The 12,033-nt window shown below is 45.5% G+C and overlaps 1 protein-coding gene across 7 annotated transcripts in view; it reads left to right on the forward strand.

The window, feature by feature from the left end:
• Positions 1–12,033, forward strand: part of NLGN1 (neuroligin 1) — a 569,544-nt gene that overhangs the window by 217,299 nt on the left and 340,212 nt on the right. The gene's annotated exons all lie outside the window — the stretch shown is intronic.

Here is a 12,033-nt window from a genome sequence, read left to right on the forward strand (position 1 = left end):
TGCCTGACAATCCTTCCCTGTCCACTTGCACACAGAGAAGTGAAATTTAATAGATGTGCATGACATAATGTGAAATCGCCAGACCCGACTTTGATTTGTATCAGAGTCCTTTTGCCAGGCACCTGGTATCTACTTTGCTCTCTCAGTGCAATTAAATATTGACTTGGAGTCCCTAGAGCCATGTTGTGTATTAATTTGCAATTCACTTTTGTGGTTGGTATGCAAGATCATCTTTCTGTTTAGCATACGTTTCTGATTTCTGACCTGTGGGTGTGTGTGTGTGTGGGGGGGAATGCATTTATGGTGTATCCACCTCCTAATTTCCAATCCATTATGCTGGATGAACTGTCAAATGCAGGCGGAAAACAAAGTTCATCTCTGAAAGTTGCATGATTTCAGAGACAACTTCTTGACAACCAGAGCAGTGCACTTAATTTATAAGAGGGGACAAAACCAATAACTTACTGGATCACTCTTTTCTTCCCTGCCCAATAAATCAGAGGTCATCTTTAGAAAAGACACGAGCTTTAGAATGGGGACTTATAACTGTGAACACAAGGGCCCCTCCCAAGTGCAAACTAACTGAGCCCACAACTGTGTTGAAGTTGGGCCCAGCCTCTGCTGGGTTTACCACCATTCTTTCTTGCTGGTTCACCTTGCCACCAGTGGTGTGTTTATGTTCTGTGTTATTCCTGAATCCGTCCCTTATATTCACGTACCTATGAGTTACGTACAGTATCCCAAATGCATTGCGTTCTAATGTAGACCAGGGGTGTCCAAAGTTTTTGGCAGGAGGGCCACATCAGCTCTCTGACATTGTGTGGGGGGCCAGGGAAAAAAAGAATTAATTTACATTTCAAATTTGAATAAATTTACATAAGTTTGCATAAATCAATATATTAAAAATGAACTTATATGAATGAATGATGGTCTTGCAATAGCTCAAGGCCTATAAAAAGTCTTGCACAAAGCAAGGCTGACCTTTCCTTTTCTGCCGCTACTGCATCACAGATGTGAAACAACAAGCAGTGGAGGGAGCCCTCATCCCACAGCTCACACGAAAGGTCAAACAGTCGCCCTCACACTGAGAGCAGTTGCATTGGGCCAACAAATCTCTGGAGGGCCAGAGGCTCATTGGAGACTGGGGGCTCCCTGAGGGCCAGATTGAGAGGCCTCAAGGGCCGCAAGTGGCCCCAGGACTGGGGTTTGGGCACCCCTGATCTAGACCAACAGTTTCCAAAGTTGTACAAGGGACTTGGGAACCTGGTAAGAGTTTGTGTGGGGTGGGGAGGGGGCAGTGATGGCGCTACAGGAATCACACCACTGCCAAGGGATTGTTTCACTTACCTGGGGGCTATGTGCAGCCTTCTGGAAGGTGTCAGGGGCTTGCAGCCCCGTCTGTGCACCCCAACTAAACAGCACTAAATTCCAATCAGGAGTCATTTCCGGTGACAATGATCCTCCAACACCCAAGACTCTGAAGTTAATTTAGTTAGAATTGGAGTGTAAATGTTACATATCTTACCTTACCATTGTGAACTGGTTGCCTTTATTCTGCTGGTTTCCATCTCCCTCTAGGCTTATTCTTGGTTGCTAGGAGTAACTCATTCCCAGTTGGAAATGGCAAGAGGGGACATAATGATAGGCTAATGAAAATGTACCTTTTGTGCTTCTTTGACCATTCCATCCTGTTGATATGCAAGTCCTGTGCAGCTGTCTATTTTAGTGATGGATCGTACATGGGAGAGTCTGGTATCCTTGAACTCCTGGGTCTCAGAAGGAAAGCTCTGCATTAAGAGTTAAGGCTTGTTTTCTTTCTTTCTTTTAAATAGAAATGACTTGCAAAAGGGCCTCACTGCCGAAACGGGAAGAAAATTTGGAGATCAGCTGCTCAAAGCCCTTTAGATGGCTCATTCAAATTTGAGCTAGATTACAGTAAAACTTTAGAGCGGGCATGTCGTAGGTGAAACATTAAAAATGAAGAGTCTGTGTTTTGCATTCAGGAAAAGAAAAAAAAGAAAAAAGGCCCAAATGGGTAGAAGCAGATTATCCTTACATAGATCCATATCAATGAATGAATGAACAAATGACCTTTCTTAGACCAGTATGTATTGAAATGATTGTCTGCTTGCCGTGTTCTTTTAACTCTCTCCTGCAAGAAAGGAAAAATATCAAAAGAGAAGTTTTTCTGCCATCCTTCATTGTAATGCTTTGCCATCTGAATCACTTGGCATTGCCAAGGACAGCCATATCTCTTGCCCTTGGCTGTTATATATTCAGCCTTTCTTTTCCCTGCCTTACATTCCTTTCCTTAGAGCTCTTGGATGAATTTTTTTCCCTTCGAAGGACTCTAATGGGATTCAAAGGAAAAGAACGTTTAAGAATCTGTTACTCCAACTCATCAGTAAATTGCTTTGAGGTTACCAGGGTGATTCACAGAAATCTTTTTTTGTCATTGCAAACGCGGGACTTAGTTCAAGGTTTTGTTTTGGACGGCATTTTTTGTTCTTCTTGCCAGCCAACGGGCATTTAGCCAAAGACACTACAACATCCACTCCCCCAAATGTCTAGCACCCTGTCGCATTGGGCCTACAGTCACATTCATGCTTCCAGTTCTTTCACTGCCATGTCTGAAGCGCCTGTTGGCATAGGGGAGATGCCCAGGCTTCAAAGGAATGCGCTACTTCTGCAACTCAGTGGTTGGTTATAGAACATCAATACTGCTGTGCTGAATCAGATCATGTTTCATCTCATCCCTAATTTGATTTCCAGCTGTGGCCAGCCAAATGTTGCTGGAAGCTTCACTGCAGGACATGGTGGCGATAGCCTTCTCCCCCCCTCCCCCAAAGATGGTATTCATTCATAAATCTGAATCTGGAGGGTCCATCTAGTTATCATGGCTCAGGGCCAGCATCAGAGCTCAGCATCATCAGGTGCTTGCAGACGCTCCATGCCCACAGAAAGACCCATTGCCAATCCCCAAGACCGCTTCTGTACCCATATCCTTGATGGTGGTGATGTAAAGGATGATGGAGTAGCTTTCTCTGTTTTCCCATCCCAAATGCCAAGGTAAGCCCCATTATGAACCTTTAGTGTGATCCTGATAAGAGGAGGCCCATGGAGGGCATTTTTTCAAGGGCCCCTTCAAATGCTGATGACTGTTAATCGCCCTATCTCCCCTAAATTAGGAACAGGGCAGATGATATACCCCCTGAAGAACTGGGGCCTGCATGCTTGAATGTTCTAATCATTAGATTATCTAATGCAATTGCATGTGTATGGGGGCCCTGAATCAGATAGAGACTGCAGGGTGAGGAGGGAGGGCTTTAACTCTTTGCCTCAATATACTCCCCAAACAACTGCTCTTTGCCCCCAGGATCGAAGCTTGGGGCAAACAACCATCACAGGGATCCAGATAGGAACCATGATAAAAGCAAAGTTCACAGGCTCTCTCATGGTCATGAATCCAGCCTGGATCAGGCTTCCCATGCATATACTTTGCATTGTCTACCAGTAACATAGCTAGAGGGGATGCAAAGCACTAAGATTTTCAGGAGCCTCATCGCAGTGTGCAGGTGGCCCCTCGCACTCCCGTTCGGAGCCGTTCTGGATGCTTGGAGCAAAACGGAGGTGTTTGCCTCTGTTTTGCTCCCACCTTGTGGAATGGCTCCAAAGGGGAGGGAGAGGGGCCACGTACACACTGTGCTGACGCTCCCTGCAAAACTTAGTGCTTTGCACCCCTCTAGCTACACCACTGTTGTCTACTATACGTAATGTGCAAAAATGGACTTTCTGTCCCCAACTCTTTGAAGGAAGGTTGAGTGAAGAGCAGAATAATAATGGAAATAAATTCTCTTGTCTTCAGAGTAACTTGCAAAATGTATTCTCAGAAATCTCTCTCAATAATTGCAAAGTGTGAATTACATTCCGCACAGTTTTGGATGCGCAGGCCAGGAATGGGACTGGTTGCCCAAGTGCTGTTTGCTGTATTATAGCTTTATTTCAGCAGGGAGCCTTGGAAGATGACATATATTAATATTAATCATCATGAAAGGGAAATAGTCTATGACGGTATTATCATTTTCTGAAATGCGTCTAGACTCCTTCCTCTCTCTTTTTGTGCTTGATGAAATGAACAAACAGCTTTCAGGAATCTTCAGCTTCTATATGGCAGCTCAGGAGACTTTGGAGTGTTGACGGGGTAATAAGGTAGAGGTAGGCTGCCTCTGATTACCAGTTGCGGGGAGGGCACCAGGACACAGGTTGCGCCTGTTATCTGGTGTGTTCCCTGAAGCATTTGGTGGGCCACTGTGGGATACAGGAAGCTGGACTAGACAGGCCTTTGGCCTGATCCAGTGGGGCTCTTCTTATGTAAGAACTGAATGACTGGTTTCGCCTTGAGGAGCACTTTACAGTGGGAACCCAATATCTATGGGTCCAGTATCCGTGGGACTGGCATTTGACTCATTGCTGATGCCAGCAGATATTGGGGTCTAATTTTAACCTTCAGACACAAACAGCTTGAAAATCAGGGTTTCTACCTTTTCACAACCAAACGGTGCCATTTTCAAGTCTTTATAGTTATTTTTAGAACCATAAGACCCATTGTATTAGGGTCTAATCTTGCCCTACAATGGGACCCCTGATGAATGGATGCACCACATCCATCAACTCAGACTTGTCCCAAGTAGTCCCAAGTAGACGCATTCCAAGTCCAAGTAGATGCATTCAGGCAGTGTTCCCTTACCTCGAAGAGACTTTTGGGACTACCCCCTGCAGGATGCAACACATGCTGTATTGGCACGGCTGCATCAGTCGGGGCGGGGTTAGACAGGATTGTTCTGCCATGCTCTTACATCCTGACTCGGGCACTGCATGTCCAAATGTAGCAGCCTCACTACCACTGCAGTATCATTCATGTTTGTGTGTGCATAGAAAAAAGGTACAGGTGTGCCCCCTTATCCGCAGGGGCTCCATTCCGGAACTCCCCGCAGATAGCCAAAACTGTGAATATGGACAGATGTCCATCCTTGCAGTCTGGACCATCTGGAGTGAGGAGAGCCTGGCTCTCCTGCCCTCCAGTGGGGCTTCTGAGCCCTGTGGAGGCTGTGGACGTCTGCCCACTACCTCAGTGGGCTTCAGAATGGCCATTTTTAGCCAAAAAAAGTCACTTCTGTTTTTTGGCTGAAAGTAATATTTTTTGGTCAAAAATGGTCATTCTGAGGCTACAGGCAGACACCCACAGCCTTGGCAGGGCTCAGAAGCCCCTCCAAAGCAAAGGGGGGCTGGCTGGTCCAGGTCATGGGAATGGGCATTCACCCGTATCCACGGTTTTGGCTATCTGCCGGGTTTTGTTTTTTTTCCAGAACTCTTTCCTTGCCTCCAGATACATGAAACCACAGATACAGGATCCATGGATAAAGGGACCCCCCTTCAGGGACCCCTTCAGGGACCCCTGTTGGCAACCTTCAGTCTCGAAAGACTATGGTATCGCGCTCTGAAAGGTGGTTCTGGAACAGCGTCTAGTGTGGCTGAAAAGGCCAATTCGGGAGTGACAATCCCTTCCACACTGGGAGCAAGTGCAGTCTGCCCCTGGTCTAACTCCCTGGCTATGGGCCTTCCTTCTTTGCCTCTTAGCCTCAGACTGTTGGCCAAGTGTCTCTTCAAACTGGGAAAGGCCATGCTGCACAGCCTGCCTCCAAGCGGGCCGCTCAGAGGCCAGGGTTTCCCACTTGTTGAGGTCCACTGCTAAGGCCTTCAGATCCCTCTTGCAGATATCCTTGTGTCGCAGCTGTGGTCTACCTGTAGGGCGCTTTCCTTGCACGAGTTCTCCATAGAGGAGATCCTTTGGGATCCGACCATCATGACCCCCCTGTACACATGCACATTGACCACTAACCAAGCTGAGATTAAGAATAAGCAAGAAAGTGTCCTGTCTGGGGGCAGTGCAAGTATAAAAGAACTGGGTAAAAACAAAAGAAGTTCAAGGAAGGAGCAGTTTCTATTTTTCTCCGTAGAACTCCTCCCATTAAAAAATGAGCACCACAAAAAGAAAACAGTGAATGTTGTGTGTTCAAAACGAATGGATTGCAGTTTATGTATTTCTACAAGGGCCTGTCATTTTACATGTGTTTGATTTAGAAGTTTTTGGAAGAATGAGCTTGTTTAATACCAAAACCTAAATGATGCTCACAATTTTTGGGAATGACATGGTCAAATGTAATGAAGTGCAGTTTTTAATTAAACTTACGTGCCATTCCGCCATAGATGGTTCTCTAGTATAGCAATCCTTACAATATTGTAGGGGGTGAGTTGTGAAAAACAACACTATAGGAAATCTGTTAATCTAGTAAATGGGCAACAGGCACTGATTGGGGCAGAAAGCAATAATCCCAGTAGTATGGCTGTCAGTTATGCTGGGAGAAAAAACTGTAAGAAATCTGTTTTAAAGGAAGCTGCGTTATTGGAGATATGTCTGTACAGTACAGCCGACCCCTGTCTCCACAAGGGATCTGTTCCAGAGCCATTACAGATCTCATGGCCCCTCATAGCCCCCACCCACTGTGCCAATTAATGTTGTTTATTTGCTTAAGAAAATATTTATTACTTTTACAGGCCACCATAAGCATGCAAGCTTAAAGCAACATGGAGGGAGGCTGCTGGCAGCCTCAATGCTTGAAAAGTCTACACTGAACGCTAACAGGAAGCAGGAAGTTAACTGCTTCCTGGTCATGTTTGATCTAGTCTTTTCAAACTTCCAGGCTGCTGGCAGTCAGCCTGCACGAGCGATAAGCTTGCATGCTTATAGCGACCTCTAAAAGCAAAAAGTATTTTCTTAGTGGTAAGCAAATAAACATTAATGGGCATGGAGGGTGCACCCCCTGGATCCCCGGATAAGTGAGACCACGAAAACTGGATCCATCGGTAGAGAGGGGGCACCATATATGGTACTCTTTAAGACCGACTCCCAGGGTCTCAAGCTAAAGAGTTATGACTGGAAACTGGGGAGGAGATTAGCACAGCCTGAGCACAGATGACTGCTGTTAGGTTGGTTGGTTACGCCACAGAATATGCTGTTGTATTGACAGCATCTTGTCTCCATTACTGGTTCTTCACCTTAAAACAGGGGTGTCCAAAGTTTTTGGCAGGAGGGCCACATCATCTCTCTGACACTGTGTCGGGGGCCGGGGGGAAAAAAGAATTAATTTACATTTAAAATTTGAATAAATTTACATAAGTTTACATAAATGAATATATTAAAGATGAACTTATATGAATGAATGAAGGTCTTGCAATAGCTCAAGGCCTGTAAAAGGCCTTGTGCAAAGCAAGGCTGGCCTTTCCTTTGCTGCTGCTACTGTATCACAGACATGAAACAACAAGCCGTGGAAGGAGCCCTCATCCCACAGCTCACGTAAGAGGTCAAACAGTTGTCCTCATGCTGAGAGCAGTTGTGTCGGGCCAGTGTGGGCTTCAACAAACTCCGGAGGGCCAGAGGCTCATTGGAGACTGGGGGCTCTCTGAGGGCCGCATTGAGAGGTTTCGAGGGCCGCATGTGGCCCCAGGACCAGGGTTTGGACACCCCTGCCTTAAAATAATAGCAACATAGGCAGTTTATCTCACTTCAAGCACGCAGCTTTCATAGCTCATGGGTTTTCAGAAGTTGGCATTCCCAACTGCTTTTTTTCTTTTTCTTTTTAATTTGCGGTGTACACCAAGGCCCCGTACCCATTCCTAGGGCACTGTTACGGTCGTATGTTTTAGCTCTATATTTGGCGCTTAAAAGCTTAAATTTGCTTTTCGCAATGGTTCCCGTTGTGAGATGAAGTAAAACTCTGGAAAACGTTAAATCGTTAGCTGGTGACTGACTGGCACATCCATTATCTTTTATGACATATTAAAGGTACTGTCAAAAGCAGGCAATACTATTTCGTCTCTCTCTGCAGTGCCACTCCAGGCTCCCCGCCCCCCGCTTTGAGCAGAGATGATAAATGAATGGAAGATTATATGTTATTGCCTAATTAAAGGTACATTAAAGTGAAAGTAAAGATGGGAAATTAATAGCAAAACACATCAAAAATGTGGCAGTAATAGAACTCTCTTATTTGAACTTCTTGCATTTGAAGAACAGACAGCAAAAGCCATTTATAATCTGAGATCCCTTAGTGATGGCATTTTAACAGCTCTTTCCGAAGTTATTTGCACACTCTGAACTTAGCAGCGGATTCCGCCTCCCTGACCACCACCTCCTTTCTATTTAACTTGCAGCAAGAGTTCATCAAGAATACTGAACTCGCACAGATTAAAGAATCGCTTTGGGGATGAGGCCGTAGCTCGTTGGGAGAGCACTTGCTCTGCATGCCGAAGGTTCCACTTTCAGTCGTCAGCATCTCCAGATATAGGGTGAAAGAGACGCTTCTCTGAAACCTGGGAGGGCCAGGACTGACAGAACTGCTAGATGGACCGCACTCACTTAAAAATAGTTCCATATGTTGATAAATTGTCAAGTCCTTCATCATGACGATTCTTAAGGACACTAGAGGGGGTGTAGCTAGAGGGGGTGGAAAGCAATAGGTTTTTCAGGGAGCTTCACCATAGTATGCAAGTGACCCCCTCCCCTTTGGAGTCGTTCCGGATGGTGGGAGCAAAATGGAGGCGAATGCATATGGAATTGAATAAAACGAAATATGTTGTGTACACCCCCCCCACTAGCCTGTTGTACTCCCATATATTTCTCTCCGTTCGTCACTTGTCCCTGTATTCTTAGGAAAGTGGTGCTGAAATGACACACGGTGGCAGCAGACTAATTTGTGACAAACTTGGATCTGCCATCATCAAATAGAAGGAGCCGTACTATTTAGAATGACTCCAGGTGAAGAGGAAAAGATGCTAGATTCTCCCCCTGGCTGCAGAACCTCTCCAGAGCCTGTTCTCCAATATCACTTCTCCATTCGCTGACCCAGTTAGAAGACAAAACCGCCTGGAAGGTAAGCGGCTGTAGCGGGGAGGATTCAGCTCCCCTTACTTGGAAGTGATATTACTGTAAAACTCAGATCCATAACCCCTGCTTTATGAGCAGTGGCATATCTAGGGAGAATGGCACCCGTGGCAAGCACTGAAATTGCACCCCTGTCCAAACAGAGAAGGGAAGATCATGGGATGGGAAGCCAACCCTGTCCATCCCACCATGTGAATCTATTCATTTGGCTACACAGAAAAATAATGGTTGGTTGGCAACCTTCAGTCTCGAAAGACTATGGTATAAGCCTGCAACAGCACCTGGTATTCCCAGGTGGTCTCCCATCCAAGTAATAACCAGGCCTGATGCTGCTTAGCTTCTAAGATCAAACAAGATCATGAAGAATTATTCAAGCACCAGAAAAGCACCTTGAATTTTTTTCTGCAGGCATTTACCTCTTTTTGGAGGTCCCCTGAAGCAAATGCAGGAATACAGCATTGCCTGTGGTGCTGAAACACCCCATCGGTAGAAGATGGGGATTTCCCCACTTGCCACACCCTAGATACACCAGTGATCATGAGTGCCTGCCCGAGGCCCTGGTCTCCAGCTGCCACAGGTAGTTTGAGCCATCAGATTTGGAAGCAGAATACATTAAGCAGCATAAGGAAAGACTTGCAATTATCTTTAACTTGCATGGATTACACAGACCTACACACATTTTTGCTGTCTTAAGAATAAGACCTATTCTTGGGTATATCTGGAGTGTTTGAACAAATTTAGGATATTTGGGGGGCACTGAATCCAAAAATGGCACCGGTTTTGCCTGATTGGCTCTAGTTTGGGGGGGGGGAGTATGGCATAACCGCCTTATATGCTGATTCAAGCAGCTTCCTCGTGAGGGATCCATAGCACCGGCTTTCTCACAAGGAAGCTGCTTGAATCAGCATATAAAGCGGTTATGCCATACCGTCCCCCAAACTAGAGCCAATTGGGCAAAACCGGTGCCATTTTTGGATTCAGCATCCCCAAAATAGCCTAAATTCATTCAAACATCCTTGGCAACTAAAAAATAATAATAATAATTGTAGCCTGTTATTGGTTCCCCCAAGCACCCCTTCTATTTCTGTCTTTTTTTTCTTTTTGAAATAGTTTTAACTTCTTTTGAATGTGTCCTTATGTTGTTGTTGTTTTTAACTCCAATTCCCTGTCATCCAGTTAACAACAGAATGTGTGTTTGTTGGGGGTTACAGAAATAAAACAAATTCATGTTTATTGTTGTATGTACACACACAGTAATAAACAGGAAGGGTTGCCACACTGAAGACTTTGGGATATTTTTGTTTTATGTTTTGGCACCAAGGATACACAAAGGATCTCCTAATATCAGTGAAAGACACAGTTTTCCTGGTGAAATCCTGCTTTCATCTCAGGTGCAGGAGTTAGCTGATAAAAGAGAACAGCATAATTTAGTAGAGAGCCAGGGATCAAAGGCCTGTGAATAATAGATGGTTGTTCTGTTGTCTTCCGGCGCTGTCAAGAATCCCAAACCCATCAGGATGTTCCCTCTGGTCTCGATTATTGCAATGCCCTTTATATAGGATGCCTTCAAAGATGGTTCAGAAGCTGCAACTGGTCCGGACAACTCTGTAACTTGCTCTCTCTTGGGGATGAGCTTCAAAGAGCATATTTCACCTATTTTAGCTCAGCTGCATGGTTGCCATTCAGTTTCCAGCCCCAATTCAAGATTCTGGTACTTACTTTAACTACAGTGTGTCTACCATAGCACCTTTACCCATAAATTCTTTCCTGTTTGCTTTTTAAGACCCCGGCTGGATCCACTGGCAATCTTGGCTGCCCTACTGCCCTGGGGCCAAGGGGCAAGGTGTTGCCCCCTGAACCAGAAATAATTGTGGTGATGTCATCATTTTTCACATACTCCTTTCACACTTGTATATGAATACAAAGCAGAACTAATCCAAGTGGGGGGAGAGAAACCAGCACCTGGTTGCATGTTCACCTGCGATGAGTAAGAATTATCTTCAGCCACGAAAGCTTTTGTGCACTAAAAAGGTTGGGTTTCTTGTAGCGTGTCGGGATGCCACAGCATAGATATGAGTAGATCATGTAGTTCAGTAAAGCATTTTTGTGGACCAGTGTCAGTGGCGAACCTCTCACTCATTTGATGGGAAAAATGTCCAGGCGCGGAAACTGGTGCACCTTTAGAATCCCACAGAAGCCTCTCTGATGGGATCTGTGCTTCTGATTTGCTAGAAGCAGAGTTTAAAGTGTTGGGGAACCTTCAGGAGGCTTCCTTGATGCATCCTGGAATTGTGCAAAGCACCATGTGCTCCAGGTAAGTGGGGGGGGCATCCGAGGGGGGGCCACCATCACATACTTTGTCCCTAGGGTGCAGGGCTGGGGAAGTCCACTACTGACCAGTGTGACTCACATGGACATATTTGCAAGCTTGCTTAGGGACAAGCAAGGATCCTTTCTTGTGAGATCAAAGCCTTAGTTTCCACTTTCAGCATAAAAGGGCAGGAATCAAGAAGCAGCAAGCATGAGATACAAGGGCAGATGTGTCCATGGCTGGGCCTTAAAAAGTGAGAAGTGGCAGTCACCTTCCTCCTGTCTCCACTAGCTAGCTAGCTAGCTCTGTCAGTGTGCTTCCCACACTAGGCTCATTTTGAATGCTGGGCACAGATGCACCCTCTCTTTTGTTAATGTAAGACACAACCTCGGGACAACCCGGATTGTATGAAGTTTCGCCTACCTAGATTTACAATGGTCCGATTTCATAGGTCAGTTAATAGGATTAACATTTGGCTCTCAGACCTGCTGTAATGCATGGCTTTCAAGTGGCTCTTTTACACCACGGCACTAGCTAAAGGGTGTCATGTATGTGGGGAAGCGGAGCGCAAAGAGAAGCTTGCCACGCTTGAATCGGTGCCATCAAAATGACAAAATGGGCTTACAGGAAACAATTGAGATGCTTCAGGGGCCAACTGCTGAGAACTGCATGCTGTGGATACTTATGAAATCTTCACCCTGAATATATTGTGGGTCAGGAAAAT

Source organism: Tiliqua scincoides, chromosome 3 (assembly GCF_035046505.1).
Source record: "Tiliqua scincoides isolate rTilSci1 chromosome 3, rTilSci1.hap2, whole genome shotgun sequence".
NCBI lineage: Eukaryota > Metazoa > Chordata > Lepidosauria > Squamata > Scincidae > Tiliqua > Tiliqua scincoides.